We start from the raw sequence: 14,347 nt of genomic DNA, 5'->3' as shown, positions 1-14,347 counted from the left end.
GCTCTTTATAGAGCTGACGTGTATTGCGCATCCGTTCTGCGCATCTGTAATGGCGGCCTCCGTATGATACCCGGTTTGCGTGTGTGCGCGTGTGCGTGTGTGCGCGTGTGTGCGAGAGCGAGAGAGAGCGAGAGTGCGAGAGAGAAGGCTCAACCGTAGCGCGCCGCCGACCGCCCAACTGCACCGCGCTGGTCGCATTATTGTGACAGAGCCGTCGCTGAAATTTAGAAGATATTTTTAAAGCCCTGATGTACTTTCTAAAATTTAAGTAGACCTCAGTGCGCACTGCGCAGGGAGCTTAATTTGGTGCGGTCGCGCAACCGCAGCGCGCCGGGCGCTCACTGTCGCATTGCTTAAAGAGCGCCTTTGTGTTTTAGGATCAACAGCAGAGACGAAAGGAACAAGGCAAAGTGTTGTGAAATAAAATATTACCTGTAATACGCATTTTGTTATTTGCTGATTGAAACTGCTAATTAAACTGTGAATTGAAACTAATAGGAAGAAAACAACTCTCGCTCTTAATATAGCTGACGTGTCTTGCGCATCCGTTCTGTGCATCTTTAATGGCGGCCTCCGTATGACGTCCGGTCCGCGATGGAGATTAAAAACAAACAATATTTGACAATAACACACCATCAAGGATTGCACCATCGCATCAAACGATGTGTCGTCAATTATGGATTTTTTTGACTAAGTGTGTTGGGACAGGATGGCTGAATGCGATGCGCGATTGACAACAAACAAGAAGAAAGGTGATTACAAGTTTTATTTCGGGGGAGATTTGTCATGTCTCGTCCCCAGTTTTGCTATGTGTTGCCATAGTTTCTGTTCGCGTCGCGTCGCCCCTCTCTTCCTGTGTCACCTCAATCGATGTAACGTGTTTTGTATTTAAGTCCTGTCTGCCCCTTGCTCACCGTCGGATCATTGCATGTGTTACTGTCATGATGTCTGTTTGCTTTCTGTTCCTGTCTTTGGTAATGTCACCCTGTCTTTTTGTTCCACGACTTTGTCGGTCAGTCCTGTTGTTGGTTTTGTTTTCTAAAAAAAAAAAAAAAAATTTAAAAATTTTTGTACCCATGTATAATGCGCACCCCAGATTTTAGGACAATAAATTTGTTAAATTTTGCGCACTATACACGGAAAAAAACGGTACCCCTTTTTAATTTGCTAGGACCACCTCAACTGACCTTTCTGCTATTTTAATGGCAGTTGACGTAATTATCAATATTCAATGTGGCCCTTCCCCTTGGAAGAACACCAGTGTTTTGTTTTCAATGCTCTTAATGAGAACGTGCTTTGTTCTTTTTGCCTTTTAAATATTAATTATGAATATAAAATGTAAATGCCAAATTGAATCATCCTTAGTTTCCCACTTGGTTTTAAAACATGGTAATCTATATTGTCGCCCAAACAATCTTTCATACGGGGTTAAACCCACAGTACCTGTAATATTTATGTACAGTTTGACCAGGTCTAAACATTTTGTCCATGATCTTCCATTTTTTCCATGCACATTTTCACTCTTTATACCAGTTCTGTCACGAGAATTAATTTCCGAAATCCCATATCTCTGTATTATTTCTTTACATAACATTTTTGCCACTGTTAAGGCATTCAGTGTTTTTGTTGAAGCCAATTCAAACCATTTTGAGAATTCATCTATTATGACCAGGCATTATAACCCTGTGGATTGTGTTTAGCCATGTTAAACAACCTCTACAATTTTTTTTCTTTTTCTTTTTTGTTTTGAAAATGTTTTGAATATGAATAATATCCGTATGTTGTATAAAACTGACTGACCTGCCCCACTATCCCTCCTCTTGAGCCATGTGACACACAACCATGGCTCAATACTGCCGCCCATTTGTATAGGTTTTTTGTAAGACAGGTCAGTCTTCTGGTCATTTATAGATACCATTCTTCACTCCTGTCACCCTTTCCGTCCATAATTGAATTTCAGTCTACGGACTGTGTCGCTGCACATCTCTAAAAAAAGTTTCAGTAATTTAATCTGCTTCTTGTGTATAAAATGTGAAGCGTCTTTTGCACTACAGCTATGCGGTTCTGTCTGCAAGCTTGCCACCTCCTGAACCTAATCAGCTCCCCGTGTGTGTGCCCTGCACACATGCATATAACTATTATTCGTGGCAATTGGACTGCTTTCACAACTAGCCTAGCCGTAGTTTCTTGTAGTTTCTCCAGCTACTTTTCAATCATTTCCTCATAGTTTATCACAAGAATCTTAGCAATTTGAATAAAAATAAAAATGTATGTTTTATTTTACTCAATTGTATGATTTAGAGAATCCACATGTAGTAAAGTGCTGCATTACTACACATGATTTCATCTTCATTTAATTTGACACACCTTTCAAAATGCTTCTCAGTGTCCCAGTGCACACAAGCCTTGCGTGTGTAACTGGCCGTCCCAACCCGTGTTCCACATCCCAATCTCTCCTCTCTCCAGGTGTCAAACCAATCAAGATAAAAGATAAAAAAAACAACAAAATAACCGCCAGTAAATTAATATAATAGTCAATTGTTGATACTCAAAACTCAATCACTCTCCTATTCCCAAATGCAAAAACTTGTGTAGTCTTGACACAACCAATCGACTATTTCTTCTAAATTTAGCTTTGAAATGTTGTTATTTAATAATTTTGCTCCATCCAATTCCAGAAAGCAAGTTCTTTCCATCCCTCAAATTTTGTTTCATCAGGACTAGGCATTAATGCAGTGTGGACCAGTTTCTGCCCACAAAACAAATTGCTTGCCTTTCTTTTCTTCTTATTTTCACAAAATTGCTTTTGTTTTGCGGTGCAAATCAGATAGACTACAGTCTAGCAAATTCTCCTGTGCACCTACATTAGCCAATCCCAACACACAACACTGACAGCACACAGACAATACAAAAACCTACAGCAGAGACACAGCTCACAAACAACACAAACAAACAACGCTGCGCAAACGTCATCCTCCATTTCGACCCCCTGGTTATACTTTTGTTTTCTCATCAGTGCCCTTTATCCTTCATGCAAACATTGTCACACGCTCCTTAAGCATCACCCTGCTTCAAACATTCAAACATTTTCTGAGAAACTCACGCTTTCCCTGCTTTGCCCGCAGCCACAGCAACCCTCGTGCGAGGGGGGGGGCGCAGCATCAATGTTGATTGGTCACAGGCTGGCCATTTCCTGCAACAACCGCCCACACGAGCATAGCAATGGCCCCGCACTGCGACAACGCGTGAGCGCAGGCACGCTTATCAGTTTCACCTTCTCAAAGGGCCGGCCAACTTTGCCGTTGCCCCCTTCATCATGTTCACCTTCAACATCTTTCAGTCTTCTACACAACATTTGCTGTCTCTTATTCTCGTCCTATCAAGCCAGCATTCTAGTCACTTCCTGCCACACACGTCTTATTTTTTCTATACTTCCACACACTGCTCATCTTAGTTTCTCCAACCAACTTAAACACACCATCATCCACTTCTCAATTTCCCTATTATTGCTCAACAGCCTCCAGAACATTCTCCATTACTGATTTCTTCCATAGGACACACATCTCTCTCGCACTCATACACACACCGATTCATGAGGATCCTCTGCGCGCACACACACACCAGCACAAAAGGATGACGCACAACATATAAGAACACATAGAACGCACTAAGAACACCTTTTTGCTCGTATTACTTGTCAGATTTATTCTCTATTTTTCTTTTAGAAGCTATTTGTAATTCTTTTCAAAGTCAAAGTCTGCTTTATTGTCAACGTCTTCACATGCCGAGACACACAAAGAGATCGAAATTACGTTTTCTCTATCCCACGGTGACAAGACATATTACACGATAGACATACAAGTAAACGATGCAATATAAAAAACAAGAAGGCACAAACAATAAATAATAAGAGTAATAATAAATAATAAATAAACAGACAACACAACAAATAAGAGCCAGTGTGCATACAGACAGTAAAAGTACAGGACGCTACGCAGAACGGGGAAGCGAGTTCAGGATCCTAACAGCCTGGAGTATGAGGCTGTTTGAGAGTCTGGTGGTGCGGGAGCGCAGGATTCTGTACCTCTTCCCAGAGGGCAGAAGCTCGAACAAAGAGTGAGCGGGGTGACTCACATCACTCACAATCGTGGTCGCCTTGCGGGTGAGATGGGAGGTGTAAATGTCCTTCAAGGAGGGGAGCGAAGCACCAATAAACTTACCAGCTGTGTTCACTATGCGCTGCAGGGCCTTCAAGTTGTAGTCAGTGCAGCCGCCACCCCAAACAGCAATACAGCTGGAGAGGACGCTCTCAATGGTGCAGCGGTAAAATGTAGTCATGACGGCCGGAGGAGCGCTCGCTCGCCTGAGTTTCCGCAGGAAGTACAGGCGGCGCTGGGCTTTCTTTGCCAGTGATGCGGTGTTGTTGGATCAGGAGAGATCCTCACTGATGTGCACCCCCAGGAACTTGGCGCTGCTCACTCTCTCCACCACAGCACCGTCGATGGTCAGCGGTAGGTGTTGGGTGTGACCCTTCCGGAAGTCCACAACAATCTCCTTGGTCTTGTCGACGTTCAGCGGCAGGTTGTTGTCCCTGCACCACCTTCGCCTTCACACAATAAAGTACAGGAATAACAATAGTGTGAAGATCATCACCTTCACACTAATAAAGGACAGGAATAACAATAGTGTGAAGGTCTTCACCTTCACACTAATAAAGTACAGGAATCATCATCATCATCATCGGCGGTCACTCGTAGTCGAGTATGACGGTCCTCCTTCTTGGTCTTTGTGGGTCTTCAGGTGGTTGAAGAGGCCGATCCTGGACCCAATAACTCTGGTGCAGTGTGGACAGGGGAATGTAATGGTGGTGGGTTTGGGTTGGGCCTGCTTGGTGGGGGCTCTCTCCTTTCTGCGTCTGCGTTTGTCTTGAGCGGCATGGTGGAGGTCAACGTTATATTGCGCGGCGCCGTCACGGACAAGGATTCTCCACGTCGTCCTGTCTGCGGCCTTGTCTTCCCAAGTTTTAAGGTTTATGTGACACTTCTTCAGGTTTGCTTTTATGTTGTCCTTGAACCTCTTCTTCTGACCTCCCGGGGCCCGCTTTCCTTCAGCGAGCTGGGAATAAAGAACTTGTTTTGGGAGGCGAGAGTCAGGCATGCGGATTACATGGCCAATCCATCTCAGTTGGTTTTGGGCAATGGTGGCAGTGATGGTAGGCAAGCCAGCCTCCTCCAGGACGCTGGTGTTGGTGCGTCGGTCCTTCCAGCTGATCCTGAGGATTTTCCGGAGGCATCTCTGATGGTAGGTCTCCAGTGCCCTTAAGTGCCTGCTGTATGTGGTCCAGGCTTCTGACCCATACAGAAGGGTGGGGAGGACCACAGCTTTGTAGACCAGGATTTTGGTCTTTGCTTGGAGGTCACGATTCTCAAAGACTCGCTTCCGTAGCCTTGAGAAAGCCCCACTGGCACAGCTGAGGCGATGGTCAATTTCATCATCAATGGTGGCTTTCGATGACAGGAGGCTGCCAAGATAGGGGAAGTGGTCAACCTTTTCCAGTCGGATGTTATCAATAGAGATGTTTGGGGGGCGGACAAGCAAACTGCAGTTTGGTAGTGGTTGGTGGAGGATTTGGGTCTTTTTTATATTAATGGCCAGACCAAGCTGTTTGTATGCCTTCGTGAAGGCAGAGAGAATACTCTGTAGGTCTACTTCTGACAGGGCCACAAGGGCATTGTCGTCCGCATACTGCAGCTCCATGATGGATATGGTGGTGGTTTGACCTTTAGCCCTGAGTCGGTTGATGTTGAGGAGTTGGCCGTCAGTTCTGTACATGATTTTGACTCCGTGGGGCAGATGCTTGCATGTATGGCGGAGGATAGCAGCAATAAAGATGGAAAATAGTGTTGGAGCGATGACAGATCCCTGTTTGACACCTGTGTCAACCCTGAAGGGTTCCGTCTCGTCTCCACTGCCGCTGAGCACTGTGGCTGACATGTTATCATGCAGTAGTCTCAGTACTCGGATGTATTTGTCTGGGCAGCCAATCTTGGATAGAACCAGCCAAAGGGCCTGACGGTTAACTGAATCGAAGGCTTTGGTGAGGTCTATAAAGGCCATGTATAGTGGTTGATTTTGTTCCCGGCATTTTTCTTGCAGTTGTCGAGCAATGAAAACCATGTCTGTGGTGCCTCTGTTTGGGCGAAATCCACTCTGAGACTCAGGAAGGATGATTTCTGACAGGGGGGTGAGTCTGTTGGCCAGAACCCGAGCGAGGGCTTTCCCTATGGTGGAGAGGAGAGAAATGCCACGGTAATTCCCGCAGTCTGCCTTGTCTCCTTTCTTGAATACGGGGACGATTAAGGCATCTCTGAGCTGCGCAGGGATTTCCTCTTCTTCCCAGATCTTAAGAAGCAGGGCATGGATGTGCCTGAGAAGGTCGGGTCCGCCTTTCTTCAAGACCTCTGCTGGAATTCCATCGGGCCCAGCAGCCTTGTTGTTCCTCATCTTCCCAATGGCATCCTGCAGCTCATTCAGGCTGGGTGGCTCTCCCATGCTTTCAGCTGTGGGCTGTTGTGGTAGTTGATCAAGAGCCTCCATCTCAGGTGTAGTGTCCCTGTTTAAGAGGTCCTCGTAATGTTCTTTCCACCTGTTTGCAATTGCCTCCTTGTCCATCAGCAGCAGGCCATCCTTTGAGCGAAGGGGGGTTAGGCAGCGGTGGCTGGGACCATACACCGCTCTTGTGGCATCAAAGAAGCCTCTCGTGTCTCCAGAGTCAGCAAGCTGCTCGATCTCCAGAGCCTTCTTTGTCCACCATTGGTTCTTCAGTTTCCTAACCTGTGTTTGGACGGCTGCCTTCGCTTTGGCATGGGCTACTCTTTTCACCTTGCAGTGGATGTCATTTTGCCAGGTGATGAAAGCTTGCCGCTTGTTGTTAATTAGCTGCTGGATCTCAGTGTCATTCTCATCAAACCAGTCTTGATGCGTCCGCTTTTTGTGCCCGAGGATTTTTTTGCAGGTGTTCATTATGGTAGTCGAAAGTGTGCTCCAGTGTGTTTCAGTATCCTCTGGGTAGTGGTTGGGCAGCGCTGCACTAAGAGCCTCCTGCAGCTGTTGTTGGTAGGCGGTGTCATTCAACAGCTCGATGTTTATTCTTGGCCGACATTGTCTTTTCTGCATCCGTTTTTTCCGCATTAGGCGGATGGACATGATGGAGCGAATGAGGCGATGGTCGGTCCAGCAGTCGTCTGCACTGGTCATTGCTCTGGTGTTTAGGACATCGTGGCGGTCTTTAGAGCGGACAATGACATAGTCGATGAGATGCCACAGTTTGGAGCGAGGATGCATCCAAGATGTTTTGAACTTGTTTTTTTGACGGAAAAGTGTGTTGGTGATGACCAGGTTGTGTTCTGAGCACTTGGTTAGTAGTAATGTGCCATTAGAGTTTGTGTTTCCAACCCCTTCTCGTCCCAGCGTACCCCTCCATAGGTGGTGGTTTCGTCCCACTCTGGCGTTGAAGTCTCCAAGCAGGATTAGCTTATCCTCCTTGGGGACTTCCGATAGGACTTTGTCTAGGTCAGCGTAGAAGGCCTCCTTATCTTCGTCCTGTGCATCAAGTGTTGGTGCATAGGCACTAATGACCGTGGCCATCTGATTGTTGGCAAGCATCAGGCGTATGGTCATTAGGCGCTCGTTAATGCCCACAGGGAGTTCATGGAGGTGGTTGATGAGGCGGTTCTTGATAGCAAAACCCACACCATGGATTCTTGGCTCAGTTGCAGGTTTTCCTTTCCAAAAGAAAGTATATCCACCTTTTTCCTCCTTCAGCTGCCCTTCATCTGCTAGTCGGGTCTCGGAGAGTGCTGCGACGTCGATCTGGAACTTCCTTAGCTCTCTGGAGATGATGGCAGTTCGCCTTTCAGGTCGATCACTGGCTTGGTTGTCCGTTAGGGTCCGCACGTTCCAGGCTCCAATGTGTACATGTTTTTGTTTTTGTTTCTGACCGCGTGATGGTGATCCCTCTGGATGCGGTATTCCAGACAGGATTTTGTGAGGCAGGCTATATTTAGGGTACCTTTTCTAACCCCCTCCCCTAAATGGGGTGAGCAGAGTGGATCCTAAATAGGGCTGCTCAGTCATGGGTGCAGCTGCCGAGAAGCTCTTCTGCCTCAGTCCAAAAACTTAACGGCTGAATCTAACACCCACCGCCTGTGTGTCAGGTTGTGGCTAGGGGCTGCCAGACCTCACTGTCCTGCCCCCGTTACCACTTCCTGATCGCCACAGGACTTTGTTGTCCAGGATGTAAAATGGAATACGTTCCCTTCAGGAGGACGCCTGCGCGTGACGTCTTTTAACGTGGGGAGACTGATGCGCCTGCAGCCACCACACGGTCCTTGGCAGAAAGGGGCCGGGATCCAATGGCATGAGTCCATGACGATTGGAGACCACCCTCTGTTGCAGCCTTCGTCCGCCTTCAGTGCCGTTGTGACTCACAGTGTCATCCTCCGCCACTCCCACCGTTGAGGTCTTTGGATCGCACTTTGTCTGGAACCTCCCCTTCGACCTTACCACCATGGTTGAACCTACCAGGAGCCGAGACTCCGGACGGCATCGCTCTTAGGTTCCTCGGAACACGCAAGGCTCTCCACCACGGCAAGGTGGCGATCCATGGAGAACAAAGTACAGGAATAACAATAGTGTGAAGGTCTTCACCTTCACACTAATAAAGTACAGGAATAACAATAGTGTGAAGGTCTTCACCTTCACACTAATAATAATAGAGAATGGTGTAGAATAACATACACAAAAAAACATCTGGAATAATTTACACGAGTTTCATCGAATCAAATCAAACCCACACGTGCATTAATGACAACTGACCTCCAGGAGGAAACTGGTTGTGAGCCTTGGACATCACCGCTGAATGCCAGGATAGAAGAGCTTCTTCTATTGGCGAGGGCTTTCCGACCAACATGGGCACACCATCAAATGGAACCTCTTCATACAGAATGACTAGTGGCTTTGTGGTCACAAGGTTGAGCTGATGCTGCCTGCCAACTTGACAGGAGTGTGTGCACCAGTGTGGGTAACAGACCACTCCTACAAAATACAGCATAATCAGCTGACAACCACACACAAATCCGGACGTCAACACAGGGCTATTACAGTCTTTAAACCACATGATCTCATCTGGGTTTCAAATGTCCCAGACAGCTGTAAAGTATGGTCTGTCGGAGTTGTCCATGCTGTATTTCCTACGATCGGAGATGGATAACAAGCACTCTATATAGAAACACTGAACTATTGTTTTAAATCTTTTGTGAATCTCTCTCTGCAGGAAAGATGCAGGCTACTAGATTAATGGTATTACAAAACAGGATGGTCCTGGACTTGATGACCGTAGCACAAGGTGACGTATGCCATGTTATTACTTCCTGTTGCACCTCCATACCAGAAGAAAATGACACAATCAAAGTTATGGCCTAACTAAAGAACTTACAGCGGGTAATGTCAGAAGCTAGAGTCCCACAACAGTGGGATGTCTCCTCATGGTTAACCTCTGGCATCTGGTGGCAACTGCTGTTAAAGTTGTGAATCCTGTGCTTGCTGTACTGGTATTGTTATGCTTATTTCCATGTTTAAAGTCTGCAGTATCAATGTCTGTCTCCTCTACCTTAGGGTACAACTACAACAATTTAGGCATGTCAAATGTATCTGTATCACACTACAGAAAGAACATTACGATAACTGTGAGGATGTTGTGTAAACAAACATGCATTACAAGGAATTGATGAGTTCACCATCAAAAACATTGCCTAGCAAGTGATAGAGATACGATACTCTGTTTTCTTGCCTCTGATTGTTACCAAGGAAGAAATAATCAAATGGTAAATAGGAGGGAAATGATAGGGTTGACAACTTATTTTGAAGTGTTGAACAGAATCATTAATCATTAATTTTACGAAGGCTTGCATGCTTGTACAACATGGTCCACCCTTAGGGTGGAAATTGTTACGCCCTTTTGCTTATGTTGTGGAAGCTCGCATGTTGTTGTCCAAACAAGCTCCACTGGTATATGTTTGCAAGATGTTGTAAAGATAAAGAAATAAGAGTATCAGGTGGGGTGAACCAGTTTGCAGAGACGACACCAAACCTATTCACCCCACCCTGATTTCTTACAATAAAAAGTTGTTGAAGAGAGGAAGGCTTTAGAGTTGCTTTGGCGCTCCCCTTTTTTATGCAGAAATACAAAATGGCCAGACTGTCTCCTGTGGTTCTTAGGAGAAGGTAAAAAGACTGTGAAATCTCCATCAACATTCAACTGTGGTCTGTTTGTTATGTCGGACCACAGTCCTTCTTACCATCGTGAAGTAAATTCAACGTATACTGTATAATTAAAACCAATAAAGAATCTCAAAACAAAATTTTAAAAGCATCTGTAACATCAGTTCAAGCGTGCCCAACTTACGGGTCCCGAGCCGCATGCGGCTCTTTGCCTGGTTTCATGCGGCTCTTTTACGTTCATATCAACATTTGTTTTTTTTGTGCGTGTTCGCTTCGCTTGAGTTCATGGTCCACCATCCGGCGTTTCAGGAGGGGGAAGCAGTGTACAGTCAACACTGTTTACAGTGGAGATGGCATGCTGCTGACCTCGACTCGGGACATTGTGAGTCGGTGGAGAGAATACTTCGAAGACCTCCTCAATTCCACCGACATGCCATCCATTGTGGAAGCAGGGCCTGGAGGCTCTGAGGCAAACTCTCCAATTTCTGGGGTCAAAGTCACTGAGGTAGTTAAAAAAATCCTTGGGGACAAAGCCCTGGGGGTGGATGAGATCCGCCCAGAGTTCTTAAAGGCTCTGGCTGTTGTGGGGTTGTCCTGGCTGACACGCCTCTACAACATTGCGTGGACATCGGGGAGGGTGCCAATGGATTGACAGACTGGGGTGGCAGTCCCCCTTTTTAAGAAGGGGGACCGAGCGTGTGTTGCAAACTACAGACGAATCACACTTCTTATTCTCCCTGGTAAGATCTATTCAGGGTCCGTCGGGAGGTCGACCGTAGAACAGTGGACCAGGTCTACACCCTCGGCAGGATCCTCAAGGGTGCATGGGAGTTCGCTAAATCAGTCAACATGTGTTTTGTGGACTTGGAGAAGGCGTTCGACCGTGTCCCTCGGGAAGTTCTGTGGAGGGTGCTTTGGGAGTACGGGGTGCCGTACCAACTACCGTTTTTTTCCATGTATAATGCGCAAAATTTAACTAATTTATTGTCCTAAAATCTGGGGTGCGCATTATACATGGGTACAAAAAAAAAAATATATATATATATATATATATTTTTTAAATCCGGATATCATACGGAGGCCGCCATTACAGATGCGCTCTCTTCTCTGCTGTTCACTTCAAACACGCTCCATACGAACACAATGCTCTCGTATCAGACGCTTGCTAGATCACCTGCTCGTTTGCTGTCACAATGTACCCTATACAAATCCGAAACATTCGCTATTGAGTATGCTAGCGCATGCGCAGTGATACTGACCGGCAGAATAACATCCGGTTGTTCCCAAAGAAGATCTTTTTTCTGAAATAATTTTACGTTCACGGATTTAAGTAGGAGTCAAAATTTGCGTGCGTATTATACATGGGTACAGGCTTTTTTCCAGCATCAACATGCCATTTTTAGGGTGCGTATTATACATGGGGGCGCATTATACATGGAAAAAAACGGTAATAGAGCGGTTCGGTCCCTGTATCATCGATGCCAGAGTTTGGTCCGGATTTCTGGCAGTAAGTCGGATTCGTTCCCAGTGAGGGTTGCTGAGTCCAACTGCTATTTGTCACCGATTCTGTTCATAAATTTTATGGACAGAATTTCAAGGCGCAGCCGAGGCATTGAGGGTGTCCGGTTTGGGGACCTCAGCATTGCATCTCTGATTTTTGAAGATGACGTGGTGCTATTGGCTTCTTCAAGCCGTGATCTCCAGCTCTCACTGGAGCGGTTTGCAGCCGAGTGTAAAGCTGAGACCACGGTCCTCATTCGGAAAAGGGTAGAATGCCCTCTCCGGATCGGGGATGAGATCCTGCCCCAAGTGAAGGAGTTCAAGTATCTTGGGGTCATATTAGAGACCGAGGGCAGAATGGAGCGTGAGATCGATAGGCGGATCGGTGCAGCGTCGGCCATGATGCGGACTCTGTACTGGTCCATCATGGTGAAAAGAGAGCTGAGCAGAAAGGCAAAGCTCTCAATTAACCGGTTGATCTACGCTCCTACCCTCACCTATGGTCACGAGCTATGGGTAGTGACCGAAAGAACAAGATCCCGGATACAAGCGGCCGAAATGATTTTCCTCCGCAGGGTGTCCAGACTCTCCCTTAGAGATAGGGTGAGAAGCTCAGTCATCTGGGAGGGACTCTGAGTAGAGCCGCTGCTCCTTCATGTTGAGAGGAGCCAGATGAGACAACGAATGAAAGCCAAAGCTCTAATAAGCCGGAGTGCCTGAGAGACCGGAGGCTTGGTGGCCGTTTGTCTACCGTCGATCATCGGACACAAAGTATGGCTGCGGATCAAGAGGTTTGTACGGCTTCGTGCACCAACTGCACCCTTCTCTTAGAGAGGTTGTCCCTGCTTGAGGGACGTGGCCACCAGTTAGAGCAGAATTGCGCGATAACAGTAGATATGGCGGATACAGATGCGGACTGTAGTCAGCCCGCTAGCCCAGTTAGCATTAGCCCTAAGCGGCTTGCTAATCGCGATGAGCCAGGTAAGACGCATACCCGTCCAAAGTCATCTCGGTCTACTGGCCCTCGCATTTTGGTCATAGGTGACTCCACTACCCGAAATATTACGCTTAAAAATCCAGCCACGGTAATGTGTATTCCTGGGGGCAGAGCACCCGACATAGAAGCTAATTTTAGGGAGCTGACTCGCAATAGGTCTAGTCAACAGCGTAGTTCCACAAACACTAGCTACTCGGACATAGTGATACACGTCGGCTCCAATGATGTTAGGATGAGACAATCAGAGATCACAAAGAAAAACATAGCGAGGACTTGTGATCTCGCCAGAAAGATGAGTCAGCATCGAGTATTTGTCTCTGGCCCCCTGCCTGGGAGAGGCACTGATGAGAGGTTTAGTAGATTAGTCTCCCTTAATCGATGGATGGCTGGGTTCAGTAAAAAGCAGGGACTGTATTTTATAGATAACTGGCCCTCCTTCTGGGGCCGCCCTTACTTGCTGAGGAAGGACGGCCTTCACCCTAACCGTGAAGGCGCCTTCACTCTTTCTAGGAATATAGATTCCTGTTTGAGCCACTCATGACAGGTCACTTTAGAGCAGGCCGGGGCACAGGTGATTAGACCACCTGTCAAGATGGGTTTGGAGTCTGTTAAGCTAAAGTTAACTAGCGCTAGGCTAGACTTCCAGCATGCACATAGCTCCTCGTGTAGACTAGGGCGTGACAGTTTGAATAGTGCTACAGTACACATAAACACACTTTCTACTGGGGTAGTAGACAAATCCAATCACTCCACCCCGACCGGTTTTGCTGATGAAACGGTGCCTGTTTCAGACAATTTTACATGTGTAACAAATATTTACTATCAAATTCCCACGGTCGTATCGTCCCACCGCGCTAACAAACATTTGAGAGGAGATGTCAGGCCTAGAGATCTTACTCACATCTCGTTTACAAATCCTTCGATAGATACGCACTCTGATCGACCGATCACATTTAAACTCGGTTTTATGAATATTAGATCGCTTCATACGAAAGCAGTTCCCGTTAATGATTCATCACGGAACATAATCTAAACGTTTTTGGTCTCTGCGAGACCTGGTTAAAACCTAATGAACTGCTGCCGCTTAACGAGGGCTCGTGTCCAAATTTTGTGAGCTCGTATGTGGCGCGTCCTTGAAAAAAGGGTGGGGGTGACGCCCTCATCTCAAATTATGAGCTTAGATTTAGGCCTCGTTCGATGAACGTATTTAAAACATTTGAAGTTCTCACTGTCCGATCCACCGCTTTACCGTCATTTTATCTTGCTGTTATTTACCGTCCACCCGGGGCTTACTCTGGCTTCCTGGATGAATTTTCAGAATTCGTGGCTGATCTAGTAACCAATGCGGATAATATAATTATCATGGGAGATTTCAACATCCACATGAATTTACCGTCAGAGCCACTTACTTCGGCGTTTCAGACTTTAACTGATCTGTTTGATTTTACGCAAGACGTACAGGCAGCAACGCATAAGAATGGAAATACCTTAGATCTGGGATTATCCCGAGGACTTGCAACCGCAAATATAGCAGTACTGCGATACACTACTGTTCTGTCTGATCATTAC

General features: G+C 46.5%; 1 long non-coding RNA gene across 1 annotated transcript; it reads right to left on the bottom strand.

The window, feature by feature from the left end:
- Window positions 1-748: 748 nt before the first annotated feature.
- LOC133151631 (uncharacterized) lies at window positions 749-10,077 on the bottom strand. The gene is made up of 2 exons (XR_009713958.1): window positions 8,878-10,077; window positions 749-4,606 (listed from the first exon to the last, which is right to left on the bottom strand). It is a non-coding gene; the product is annotated as an uncharacterized LOC133151631 (long non-coding RNA).
- Between the last annotated feature and the right edge of the window lie 4,270 nt (window positions 10,078-14,347).

The sequence above is a fragment of the Syngnathus typhle genome, linkage group LG3 (assembly GCF_033458585.1).
Source record: "Syngnathus typhle isolate RoL2023-S1 ecotype Sweden linkage group LG3, RoL_Styp_1.0, whole genome shotgun sequence".
Taxonomy (NCBI): domain Eukaryota; kingdom Metazoa; phylum Chordata; class Actinopteri; order Syngnathiformes; family Syngnathidae; genus Syngnathus; species Syngnathus typhle.
Note: the sequence above shows the minus strand (reverse complement) of the source record. Positions and strands in the feature narration are given on the sequence as shown.